The following is a 13,786-nucleotide window of genomic DNA, read 5'->3' on the forward strand; positions in this document are numbered from 1 at the left end:
TGCGCAGTATCCCGCGCAGAACAGCGTACTTGGATCCTTGAAGTTCTCCTTTTTTCGGCATATGATACTTATATAACACAAGCATGGAAATCAAAATAAAGAAAAGGCAAAAAGACTAAGAAAAAGGAAGATAAACGAGAAGGGAAAGGAGAAAACAAAACTAAGTAAAAATGCTTAGAAAAAGGTCAAACAAGTGCAAATGAGGGGAGAATCCTTAGATAAAAAAAGGATAAAAGAGTGGCAAATGCCACTCATCATATTTCGTCATTACTTCAAGGTTATATGGTTTCACAGTCCATAATTTTCCCACCAGAGTGAGATTTATTTTAGTTTTTGTATCATCACTAACGATTTCAACATAGTCACCTCCTAACACCACACCTTCTTCCTCTGTTAACCGGAGTTTTTCCCACTCTTTCGCCAAGTCATCACCCATATTTTGTATCAGACACTCAAGAAACAGAGGAAATCAAGTTGAAAGCTTCGAAATTGATCAGGGAAGAAAGAAAATTGAGGAAGAAAACTATTGCCAAAACTCTAGAGTAGGGACTTACTCACTCTAGAGAGGGACTTTTTTTTTTTGGTAATAGTTTATGTTTCTTAACTATAAATATAGGTAACATACATTGAACATAAAATTCAAGTTACAACTTAAAAAGAAAACCAATCATCTTATAAAAACTACTTTTCTTCAATTGAAAAAAAACTATCAAACAAAAAACTATTTCAAATTATTTGATTGCTGGAAATTAAATGGAGATAAGGTGGTCATTTTGGATGGTGTTGACTATTATTTTGGGAGGTTTATTGGCATTTTGGGCTCCTAAAAAATGCAATTGAGTGGTTTTATGTGAGGAGTTTAGGCAAAATGAAAGGACAACTTCCTCCTGGTGATATGGAATGGCCTTTCATTAGCACTCAAATATCTTTCCTTAAGTCTGATAACCCTGATTCCTTCATCTCCACCCTCGCTGAAAGGTTTCTCTTTGTCACTCTTACTCAATTTTTCTATTGTTCGGTCACTCTTGTTGTTCTGTGCGTATTCCTGTTTTGGATACTCCTTAGTTAAGTTAACATTTATGTTGTACAGAGATAATGTGAGGGTTAACTCAAGTAGTTAAAGCTTCCCTCCCGGTTTTTGGTGATCCTTGGATTGATTCTTATCATCCACCCTTGTGGCTCTCTAAACACTACACACGAAAAGAAGGAAAAAAAACATCTATGTTGTACATGTAACTTTTATTATAAGATAAGTGGACTTATTCTAATCTATCATCGACTATATAATCAACATGTTACTTGGATAAAAATTTACAGATTTGGGCATACAGTAATATACAAAGTTGTAATGTTTGGAAAACCCTGTGTCATAGTAACAACACCTGAATCCTGCAAAAATGTTTTATCAGATGATGCAACTTTTGGGCCTTATTTCCCTGAATCAATCACCAAACTCATGGGGATAAAGGCATTTCATGGTATCACACCGAAAGAACACAAGCAACTTCGAAGGCTTACCACGGCTGCCCTTAGTAGCCAAGAGGCATTGTCCATTTACCTCAAGCACAATGAGAAATCACAATCACTTCACTTGAGGAATGGGCTGGCATGTCGAGACCAATCAAGTATGTTGGATTGATTCAAAGTAATTCATAAAGTTTAGGATAAGAACATGCTATTTATTTGTTAGTGGTATTTTGTTAGTTAGGAATCCTATAATCCATTTTCTAAGTATTTTCATAGCAGTATGTTTCGTGTATTAGTGTTCCCTTTATTTTAGCTTGAGTTGGTTTGTTTGTTGCCTATATATAAAGGCTTCTTTCATATTTAATTGATGCAATATAATTTAATATCTTTTTCCTTAATAATTCTACATGGTATCAAAGCTTCAAGTTAGATCTTGGGTACAGGAAAGGGTAAGGTGAAGGGAGAGAGATGAAGAGAGAGAGAGAGAGAGAGAGAGAGAGAGAGAGAGAGAGAGAGAGAGAGAGAGAGAAGTGAGTATTTTAAAAAAAATTGAGTATGGAAACAAGCAACACAACTTGACTTCATTGTGTGAGAGCAATTAAAAAATTCGAGTGAATTTTTTTTAATAGTGAGCGTGTTTGTGTTTGACCATGGAAGTAATGGTTGGTTTGATGTGTTTATGGGTTCCCTTTTAGCCCATGGAAGAGATTTTATCTTGTGAAAAAGAGGGCAAAAATTGTTTGAGGTAAAGATCGCATAATCTTTACGGGTGTGGAAGTCGTAATCAATGCGGAGAGGATTTCCAAGATAATACCAAAGATGTTTGGTATGATGCAAGGTGATATGGTCAATTGGAGGACAATGTCAAAAAGAGTTAATGGAGAGATGTGCTCTATTGAATGTAAGTTGATGATAATGTGCATCAAACAAGATCGAAAAATTGATGAGAAGTGCATCAATAAAAAAATTGTCGGGGTTTGGTTGTGCGGAGAGAAGTGCCCCGAGAATATCATGTTGGTGATAATGTGCATCAACAATGTTGTGTAGGTGGTGAAATGTGCATCACAAATTAAAATGTATAGGAAGATGCTATGATATTTTGAAGTGGAAGAGAGCAAGCTCTTCTAATGTCGAGTGTAGTGCGGTTAAGTGTTCGTCGTGTTGAGATCAAGATGTATGATTTTCAATTTGAAGTCCATGGCAATTGGCAATATGGAATCTCGAAATCATTATCAAAGTTTAGTCGACAACATGAGACTGTAAATCAAGGGGGAATGTTGGATTGATTCAAAGTAATTCCTAAAGTTTAGGATAAGAACATGCTATTTATTTTTTAGTGGTCTTTTGTTAGTTAGGAATCCTATAATCCATTTTCTAAGTATTTGCATAGTAGTATGTTTTATGGACCATGATCCCATTAGTGTTTCCTTTATTTTAGCTTGAGTTGGTTTGTTTGTTGCCTATATATAAAGGCTTCTTTCATATTTAATTGATGCAGTATAATTTAATATCTTTTCCCTTAACAATTTTACAAGTTCTTGACTGAGATGAGGAAGATTGCCTTCAAGGTGATCATGTATGTTATGGTGGGTGAGACGAGTACTGATCATTCTATCATAGAGGCCTTAGAAAAGGAGTACACTTCTTTGAATCATGGACTTAAGTCTATGGCTATTGACCTACCGGGCTTTGCTTATCACAATGCCCTTAAGGTTATTAAACTCTGGATTTTTCAGTATCCTTGTCGGACTTCACTCTATTTTGAGTTTTTTTTAAAAAAACTGGAATTTTTGAATTAGGCTAGGAAGAACTTGCAGAAAATATTTCAGGATGTCGTAGATACAAGAAGGCTGGAACAATTGGCAAATAGAATAGAAGAAAAAAAGAATATGCTGGATATATTGATGGGAATCGAAGATGAGAATGGGTGTAAATTAAGCGATGAGGAGATTGTAGACTTAATCATCATGTTTTTAAATGCCGGACATAAAGCTTCTGGTCATGCAGTGACAAGGGGAAAACTAGGTCGTTATCTAATTCTCCCTTGGTCAAACTATGTCGTTATCAAATTCTCCCATGGTCAAACTAAATTTATAAACACTTAACAAACCTTATACAAGTATGAGGTAAGTCAAGGGTCGAACCCAAAGGAACAATAATATTCAAGCACTTTCAATTATGCGCCTAAGCTAGGTCGAAGATGAAGAGAGAATACTAACAACTAACGAAACAAGTAACCAAACAAATAAAAAACTAGGAACGGGGATCAACAAGTAATCATGTCAATTGCAACAACTTAGGAAGAGCATGCCAATCAAAGGTTGTGAAGACTAATGATAAGAGCAATAAATTGGAATTAAAGAGTTATCTCCTAATTGTTAAGCTAGGGTTCATTATGAATAACAAACCAAGAGAATCACAATCAAAACCAATCGATAATTGCAATTCCTAAATCAATTGTTCGTGTCATTAGCAATTACAATGCAATCTAGCATAATTCTCAAGGCCTAATCGAATTACACACATGCAAACCTTCATTAATCACTTTAATCTCAACCATCAATAAACACAATTCCCAAATTAATCACGGTTAATCAATCATACAAGTTTCACCCAATTCCTAGCTAACAACTACTCAAATATCATCATCTATCAACAATCAACTAGAAGAATTAAGAATCAACAATATATCAAGAACAATTACACTAATCAAGAATCAAACATCCAAATTAAACCAAACAAACATGAAATTGAATAAAGCAATAAAGAGGAGAGAGAGTGAGAAATCTTCATTGATTGATAATGGAGATCTTCAATACAATTGTCATCTTGAATCTTCAACCTCTCAAATAACCATTGAAATTCCTCACTTTCTCTCTCTAAAATCTACTCCTAAAACTAACCCTAGAACTAGAGAGAGAAGCTCTCACATAAGCTAAGATATATATGGTCTTATTCTAATTCTGCTTGTTTTTCTCTGTAACCCAAAAATGGGTATATATAATTACAAGGTTAAAAGAAAATAAAAGAGAAAATAAAATAAAAGAAAACGAAATGAAAATAAAATAAATAACAAAAGAAAAAGAAAGTAAAAAGAAATATAGAAAATAAAAGGGAAAAATCTATAATATAATTGCAGAGTCACTTCACCACAACCCTCAAAATCACCAATACTCAAATCTCACGTTTTTTTTTTTTTTTTTTTTTTTTTTTTACAAACCAATAACTACCCAGTACCCATCCCATTATATTATTTATTATTAATTTTTTACCTTAAAAAAAAAACATCAATAAGGATAATAACTACCCATCTCACCATTTTTTGTTTGGATTTTTTTCAAGGAATTGCAATAATTAATACAAATTCAATTTTTCTTAAAAAAAACATTACTAACATTTCACTTTGTCTTATTTTCTTTCGCGTATAATACATGTCGTGCATTAGCACGGATACACAATTCCTTTTTCAACAATTACCATAGCACTCTAAATCCCAACCCTTCAATTATATGCATATTTTTTGGGGATTGTCTTACAAACAATTTCCACTACCCTAATCATCAAAATAAAAATAAAAAATAAAATAAATTGTACAACACGCTATTTGCGCGACTGGCCTCACCAAATAGTTGCTTGCAAAAGATAAAAAATAGACCTATGACAATAACTACGTAACCTCTATAACATAGAACATGTAACCTTTGCAGATTTAACACACCTACACTTCCCTAATCATTAACAAGCTATTTGCGCGACTGTCCTCGCCGAATAGCTACTTGCAAAAGATAAAAAATAGTCCGTATGATACTAACTAACTAATCCCTATAACACAAAATGGGTAACCTCTATAGATTTAACAAAGTAGCACTCACATATAAGAGTCAGCAATTTACTAATATTCAATAGAGAAGATTTGAACAGAGCATTGTAAAGCAAATCAGACCACAACAACTCTAAAAATACATGGCTTAATTTACAACATCAAATCAACTTCCCTATTTAAAATATATTTTTTCTTATATGATATATTTAATTGTTTTTAATATAAAACATATCCCGTGCATTTTGCTACACTCTAGTTAAAAGAAAATTAAAAGAAAGAAAATTAAAAGAATCGATAAAAAGAACCGAAAACAAGAAGTCAGTAGATTTCCAAAACGGCAGCTATAATTGGGAAATTATCCCATGATTCGCACTTCATCAAAACATCACCAACTATCATCATAATCACAACCGTTGATTTTTACACACCCAGAAACGCGCGGCCGCAATGTAAGGGAACGCGCCCACGGTGAATGCGGTTCGATTTGAGCCTTGTTTGTGTGACTGTGTGAGGTGCGATTGGAGGCTTTGAGTGCGGTGGTGGCTGACTTGTTGCAGCTGGGCAGGGGCTGCTAGTTGCGGTGGTGAAGGAGGTGCAATTCGTAGCGGTTTGCGGAGGTAGAAGGTGGCGCAATTGGTGAGTAAGTGGCTGATTTGTGCGGTTGTTATTGGAGGAAATTGGTGGCCTGTTGGTTGATTAAATTGGTGGTGGAAAGGAGGTGCGAAGTGAATTAAATGCGGGAGCAGGGGAAACGGCTGGAACAGAGGAGCTGCTGACCGAAACAGGTCACGAAAGGGTCGCGCCCGCGGCCAGACCGCGGAGAGTTCCTGGTCGAGTTTGCTATTTTGGTGCAACAAAATCCGCGCCCGCGGCTTGAAGACGCGCGTTCGCGGCAATTATGGCTGCTAAGTTGTGTTACTGCTTGGTTCGTGGCTTCTTGATGGTGAAAAGGCTTGTTAAAGTGTTATCATTGCAACACTTAATTGATTTTGACTCTAAGACCTCGAATCATCAAGCTTGAACATCGGAACTCCGAATATGATAATTTGAATCGTGTCTTGTCCCGAGCAAACACCTACACGAACAACCAAACATAAGGGAGAAATAAGAGACAAATAAAATAAAATAAATAAAATGGAAATAAATAAAGTAGAAATAAAAGAAATAAAACTAAAACTATGAATTAAGGACTAAAATCATGAAAAACTAATAAAAACTAATCAAAACCCAAAATAAGTTATTAAAATGGAAAACTAAGGAAAACTAAGAAAGTTATATGAAAATATAGAAAAAGGACCTAAATCTTATTCTTTTAAGCGCCATAAATGACCCTTTTCAAATTCCCCCAAGCTAAACTTTTGCTCGTCCTCGAGCAAAACAAATTCGAACCCAAGGGAAAAATGATGACATTATTCACGTAAAGAAAGAAACAAGAAAACTAGAGAGGATGGGAACATACACTAACTCACTTTCGTAGGAATCACGGTCAATTTTAGCAAATAAAGACAAGCCATTTAAACCCCTAGATAGCCCTATAGGACGAGTGATGCTCTCGTAAAGGTTTCCTAAGAGATTAACCTATAACTCTGATAATAATACAAACAAGGCAAAGCATGAGAAGAAAATCAAAAGAAAAGAAGAGCAAACACATGTTCATGAAAGGACTTTTCCAAATGTACAAGCCCAAATGAATGCAAATCTTTCTAAACAAGTAAGGGGGTGCACGTTTCAAGATAACCGAGGTTGATTGAAACATAAATATACTAAGCATAGGAACTAGTTTTTGCAATCCACTTTCATCCCAAACGGTCTTACCGCGTTCTCCCTACTAGTCTCATATCTTCCCCTAGTGAGCATCTCAAAAGTTCCATGAAGGAACCGGAAAAAGAGAAAATTTTGGGCTACTCGACGTCTTGACAATGCATCCCCTCTCCTTAGGCTTTAACTCATAATGCCCTCCCTCGGTATATGACTCAACCTCTAGGTCAAAAGGTCTTTCCCAATGGTTGTAACGTAAGGGCAAAAAGGGTGAGGGTAGGCTTACAATTTTAAAATTTGGCGGTATTCCTTATTAGTGAAGCAATCGCCAACCAAAAACAAACTAACACCCCTAAGCTTATTCAAAGCTATAACCACAAGCATATATACAAAAAGCGTAAACGCTTCTCCCCCAAACTTAAAGGAAGCATTGTCCTTAATGCTTGAAAAGGGGAAAAGAATCACATCAAAATATTTTTGATTTTTCTTTTTTTCATTTCCTTTTTTTTTTAAAAAAAAATTCATTTCTTTGAAAGCAATTGTCCATGCCTCTTTAACCTAGGATGGCTTTTACAATTTTGCATTTATTATGTCCTTGCCTCTTTTGACTTTAGGCGGCTTTTCCCATCATTCATTTGCCATTATTCACACAAATATCACAACATAAACTTGCTTTCAAGAGAACCAAATATCCAAACTCCTCAACCACAAACTCCAACAATAATGATCAATTGCTTCACAAAAACCAAGAATGGAAACGAAAATGAAACAAAAGGCTCAAGATCTAAAGATGTGGCTTGAAAAGAAAGGAAAAGGCTCAAATGGTTAGCGAGAAGGCAAATGTAAACCCAATGAACTAAAAAGAAATAAAAATCAACCTAGAAAAGAAAAATTACCACCCCGAAAAGATGCCTTTGTCCTTCCTAGATGGTTCGGTCTCGAGTTTGAGAATTATGTGTTAAGATTCTAGATTAGGTCCGCAATAGTCAAGGATCCATGCCACTCATGCAAATATATGTTGAAGGCTTGAAAAATAATGAACCTCACATGGATGTAGTAAAAACTCACTATTGGTGTCAATTCGACTATAGGAAGCAACTACCAACATGCCACAAACAAGTAGAATCCGGTTTCATGGTCCTACTAGTTCTAACCAACTACCTTAGCATGCTTTATCCTAGAATCAACCAAGCGTACTCTCAAACCGTGCACACCGTTACCATTTAAGAAGAAAAGAATTCAACTATACAAGTCCAAAAGTATATGTCCAAAGTAAGAACCAAACAAAAACACATTGCAAATTTGCCTTGATAGAAACAAAAATCTTCTTGGGATTGATATGTCCAATTTATATAGTGTTTTACCCCCGTCCCATGGTCATAATTAGTGGTATTTTTTGTAATACCCCGTATTTTTATGTATTTTTATAAAGTATTTAAGTATTAATAAAATGTATTGTCAAGGGCTTAATTAAATATTTTAAAGGGTTAAAGTATTTTAAATATAAAGTTTTATAAAAGTAAAATAAGTTTTGGACCAAACGTTTATTAATTATTGGGCAATGTAAATTATTCCTACATACTCTTATTGGAATAACCCATTCCAAAACCCATAACTTAAGCCCTATCCCATAACTCAAGCCCATATTTTTATAAGCCCAAACTTAACCCTACACTTTTTACTCTATAAATACCCCATGAATCCCCAAAAAATTTCCTACACAAAAAGGTTAGTCTTATTTTCTCTCTCCTTTGTTTTATTAATTTGTGTAATTATAATTATTAATTTATGGGTTTTGATTTTATTAAATTGTATTTTGATGATTGAACTTTATAATTTTCAGATTTTGTAAATTTTATAACCTAGGGTTTTTAATTATTGAAAATCATGATTTTAGGGTTTTTATGAATAATTGATTTAGGGCTTTTATAGTAATGATGTTTTGAAATTTTAGTGATTATAACTACTTATTAATTTAACTTAATTCCAGATTTATTTTGAACACGCAAAATTCATGTTTCAATAATTAGATTTCCGTTCGTTAATATTAATCTCGTTTTAATCCCGATCAGGTTCTAAACTCCTCCGATTTTGATAAAAAAAGTAGTGTTTTTCGAGTAGAAACAACGTTTTAAGAAAGACTCACTACCTTTGGTAGTGAGCACTAGCCTCTCGTGGCCAAATACAGCCTCTAAATACGATTTTCGAGCAGTTTTTGATTTTTAACGCAGTTTTTTTTTATGCTTTAAATTTTATCTTTGAGTTTAAAAGGGGTAAGAGATAATTTAATGTTTCTATGGATAATTTAAGTATAAAGATGTATTTTGATGAAGTTTTAAAGGATTTTTGATTAGTTTAAAATGTTGGAATTTTATTTAAAGTAGTATAATTGTGATTTTAATAAAAGGGTGTGATTATCCATTAAAAAGGAGTTTAATTAGGGGTTTTTAAATAATTTTCAGATTATTATAAGTTATTTAAAGTAAGTTTAAGTTGCTGGAAATTGTGTATACAAAGGTAATTAATATAGTATTATTGTCCCTTTATGTAGGAGACTTGGTTCGAGAATTGTTGTAGAGTACTCGATTATTTTAAAAGCTTATTTGAGGTACGTTCGCGTACTTAGCATATTTTGATGATGTAGAATCATGCTAGGTTTAATTTCAATCAATTACAAGTAGTATCATGCTAAGGTTTATGTATTGAATCGTGAATTATTGGTGTTGGTGATTGAATTGTGAAGCATGAATTATTTGTGAAGGTTTATGGATTGGAAAATTATATTTTGGCATGATTATATGGACTACATATTTATTTATGGCATGATAGAGAGCATGTTTAATTAAACTAATTGTTTAATTATGTTTGGAATATTGAAAAGAAATTTTATTATGGTTCATATAATTTTTATTGATGCTTTAAGCATGAGAAATGAGCTATATAAGTGTCTATGTACACAAGGAATAAATTGTATGTTGGTGCCTTTGTGCACTTAAGGTGTTTTAACACCGAGGTATAGGATTGTTGGCGCTTTATGCGTTTAAGGTGTCTTCGACACTGAGGTAGAATTAAAAAGGGTTCAACATTAAATATTATGTGGTCACTAATGATTCAAGAATTAAATTGGTATATTTGTTTGATTGAATAATTATTGTTGATTGACTTATTATGCCTTGAGAGTCATCACCAAGTCTAATAATGTGTAAATAACGTAAAGTGAAAGAGATTATGCACCAAAACTCTTGGAACGTATATACCTTGAGTATGAACATATGGGGGGAGTTATGTGACTTTATATTTGATCATAACTTCTAACGGATTACAGGACGCTGTATATTCCTTTTTATTATTATGCGCTGGAATTCCGCCACCTATGTGTGGCACAGGTTTGTTGCTGGCACGGTTAGCTCCCGTGTCAGTTAACCCCAATTTATTTGGGATAGGTATAGTTGGAAACCCGTTCGATGCGTAATCAACGCTAAATGAATTATTTAGTGTCTAGTTAGAGTGTCTTGTTGATTGTTGTGTGTGCTTGTAAACAGGTGCAATGAGGTAAGTGTGTGTGATGATAGGAGAATGCATGTTAGTGTGTTTAATTACGCTTATGTATTCAGCTTTGTTGATTGGGTGTGTTGTTTGTGTCTGGCCATGTCTTTATTTTGGCCCTACGATGATCCATTTTAATGGGGAGTAGTGGGGGCAAGTAGAGATACACTTTTCAGGTATTGAAGCATGTTCATGACGGGGCATGAGTGAAGAGAGAATCATGCTAGCTTCCATTAGGATATGATGTGTTTTATGCATTGAATATTTTATTATATTACTTTATGGACTAACACAAAGGTTTGGTTGTTTTGGTTTTGAATAAGGGCCTTAAATGGTTCCAAGTTGTAGTGGATTTTATTTGACTTTGGTTTTGTTGATTTTCAACTTTACCTTTGTTGGTTTGGTTTTTTTTAAATTGGATCATTTAAATAGTTTTGGTTTTCAAGTCTTCCGCTGTGTATCTTTGATAGTTGCCTTAGCCGTTTTCACGGTGGCGGTATTGTCTTAGATATTCCTAAAACGTATTTTAAAAAGAGTAAAGTGTGTATTTAAAGGAAAGGAATTTCTAGGGTGTTACATTTTTGGCACTTTAGAGCCACTTTTATTACTAATTTGTGTTTTCTAGTGTTTTTGTAGTTTTGCTTTAGTTTTGTAGGAAATTGCACACTTGGAGCGTTCTCCGGGTTTTTCACGAAGCAACTACGAGCATTAGGAGGACACGACCGTTTTTGAAGCCCAGGACCGGTGAGAGCCGGTGATTAAGGGCTCGGTATGTGATAGCGGGGCAATTGGATCGAGTAATCAAGACCCGAAGAGGAAATCCGGATTGGGCCGAAGAATCGAGCCCAATCGAAGTCCAAGCCTCGAAGAAGAAGTCGGGCCCGATCGGGCAAGCATAAGCCCGATCGGGCGGGCGCGCACAAAGCAGCACCAAGAAGAAAGGCGTGCCTGATTCGGTGAGCGTAGGCTCGATCGGGCGCGGCACACCAGCAAGGGCGTAGAAAAAAGGCAGGCCTGATCGGGAGGCCCTTCGCCCGATCGGGCGCGTGTGTTTTAGGGACCTGATTAGTTTTAGTTTAAGGATTTGTTTTAGGGATGTTTAAGTACGATTTTTGTACGTAATTTTGATTACCTTCTCTTTTAGATTTTCTCTCTCTACTTAGAATAAAATTCTCTCTCTAAAACTGTCTCAACATTGTTCTTAATTACATTCATTAATCTAGATTTCTTTTGGTAACAATTTCTTCTCTTTTTATTTTAGTTATTTTATTTAATTCTTTCATTTTGTCTTTCTTCATTGGTTTGATTAGTTTAGATTTAATTATGCTTGAGTAGTTTTATTTCTAGGGTTTATGGGGATCTAATAAATAAATGAAGGGGTAAATTTGTGATTGTTTATTATCAATGCTTGGTTAATTTCCTATTGATTGATTTAATGCTATGCAATTAGGTTTGGCCAGATTTAATTGTATGAGTTTAGCAATATTAATTCGAGATTCGACGGATGAGAATTGATGTTTAGGCTTAGTTTCAATAGGCGGAATAATTTATAAATGGTTAAGTCGAGATTCGACAGATGAGATTTAATACCGGTAAATTAACTCTGTGATTATAATACGTAGCGAAAGCCCTTTATAATCTGATTAATTGATGCTTGATGATTGCTTATTATGATTTGCCCTGGAATATTGTTTATTAGTGAACCTATGCCCTATGTTTCCCTTTATTGATTTAAACCCTTTTATTCCTTTCCTACTTTTACTTTTAGTATTTAATTACATTTTTACAACAAATTGTTATTTGATAATTTAGATTGCATTTAATTAGTTAGGAGTAAATTGACTTGTTTCCCTGTGGTTCGACCTTTCTTCCCTATCTACATAGTTAGTGGATTTAGGTTTATTTTTTATTAGGCGAATACGACTTGAGCCTGTCAAATTTTAGCGTCGTTGCCGGGGAAACAGTTTTATTTTTATTTTCTGATTATTTTTTTGTAGTTTAAATTATCCCCTCTTGTCTTAGAGAACGTTGGTTCTTTGAGGCAATTATCAAATTTGTCTTTTAGTTCCTTGTTTATGCCCAGGTGTTCCAGATCAGGTTACATTCCATTCGGTCCTAAGATCAAGCGCTCGTTTCATAGGCAAAGGAAAATCTATAGACAAATTCTGGCGGGTTCTGAGGAGGACAACAATCAAAGAGACCCTCCCTCTAATTCTAGCGACGCAGAAATTCCTTCAGATTCAAAATCAGAGATAACGGCCCAAAAGAAACTCAGTGACTACTCGCAGCCGAAGCTCACAGATTTCCCGCACCTTACTCCCACTCCGGCTCTAGATGGAGTTCAATTTGAGATCAAGCCCCAATTTATCACTATGATAGAGAGGAAGCAATTCAGTGGAGCTAAGGGTGAAGATCCTAATCTTCACATTGCAGATTTCTGCCAGTATTGCAACACCATTAGACAAGCTGGTGTCACGCAGGACCAAATTAGGGAGATTCTTTTTCCTTTTTCATTATGTGCAAGGCTAAATTATGGTTTAATGGTTTGAATAGAACTGCACTTGGTATTACTGACTGGGAAACTCTTGCTTTGAATTTCTATAATAAATATTATCCTACAGAGAGAACAACGATACTAAGGAGTGCTATTCAGAACTTCGCTCAAGAGGCCAATGAAATGCTATATGAGGCTTGGGAAAGGTTCAAGGATCTACAGAGAGAATGCCCCCACCACAATCTCGCACAATGACAATTGATCCAAGCTTTCTACAATGGACTTGGAAATTCTTCTAGATCAGTTCTAGATTCTGCAGCCAGTGGGAGATTCATGAATTTAAATGTGGACGATGCAGGACAGGTTATCGAAGACATGGCAATACACAATTCCCAATACGGGAATCTGAGAGGGTTTGCAAATAAAGGAAAACATAATGTCGATTCCGTATCCTTTTTGCAAGCTAAATTAACGTCTATTTGTCAAAAATTAGATAATCTTACTACCACTCCTAACTCTGTAACTAATGTTTCTGCTATTGTTAACAATGAAGCTTTTTGTGAAAATTGTGGAATTGTAGGGCATTGGGAGCAAGATTGTAGGAGTTCCATGGAACAAGTTAATGTCTTTCAAACCTATAGGCAGAATAACCCATATTCCAACTCTTATAATCCTGGTTACCAGAACCATCCATATCT

The 13,786-nt window shown here is 34.8% G+C and overlaps 1 non-coding gene and 1 pseudogene across 1 annotated transcript; one reads left to right on the forward strand and one right to left on the reverse strand.

Moving 5' to 3' along the window:
* Window positions 1-753: 753 nt before the first annotated feature.
* LOC145636916 (ent-kaurenoic acid oxidase 2-like) lies at window positions 754-5,911 on the forward strand (annotated as a pseudogene).
* A 7,315-nt stretch (window positions 5,912-13,226) lies between these two features.
* On the reverse strand, window positions 13,227-13,333 carry LOC145637689 (small nucleolar RNA R71). The gene has a single exon (XR_014114427.1). It is a non-coding gene; the product is annotated as a small nucleolar RNA R71 (small nucleolar RNA).
* Window positions 13,334-13,786: the final 453 nt, after the last annotated feature.

This window comes from Chenopodium album, chromosome 6 (genome assembly GCF_948465745.1).
Source record: "Chenopodium album chromosome 6, dcCheAlbu1.1, whole genome shotgun sequence".
NCBI lineage: Eukaryota > Viridiplantae > Streptophyta > Magnoliopsida > Caryophyllales > Amaranthaceae > Chenopodium > Chenopodium album.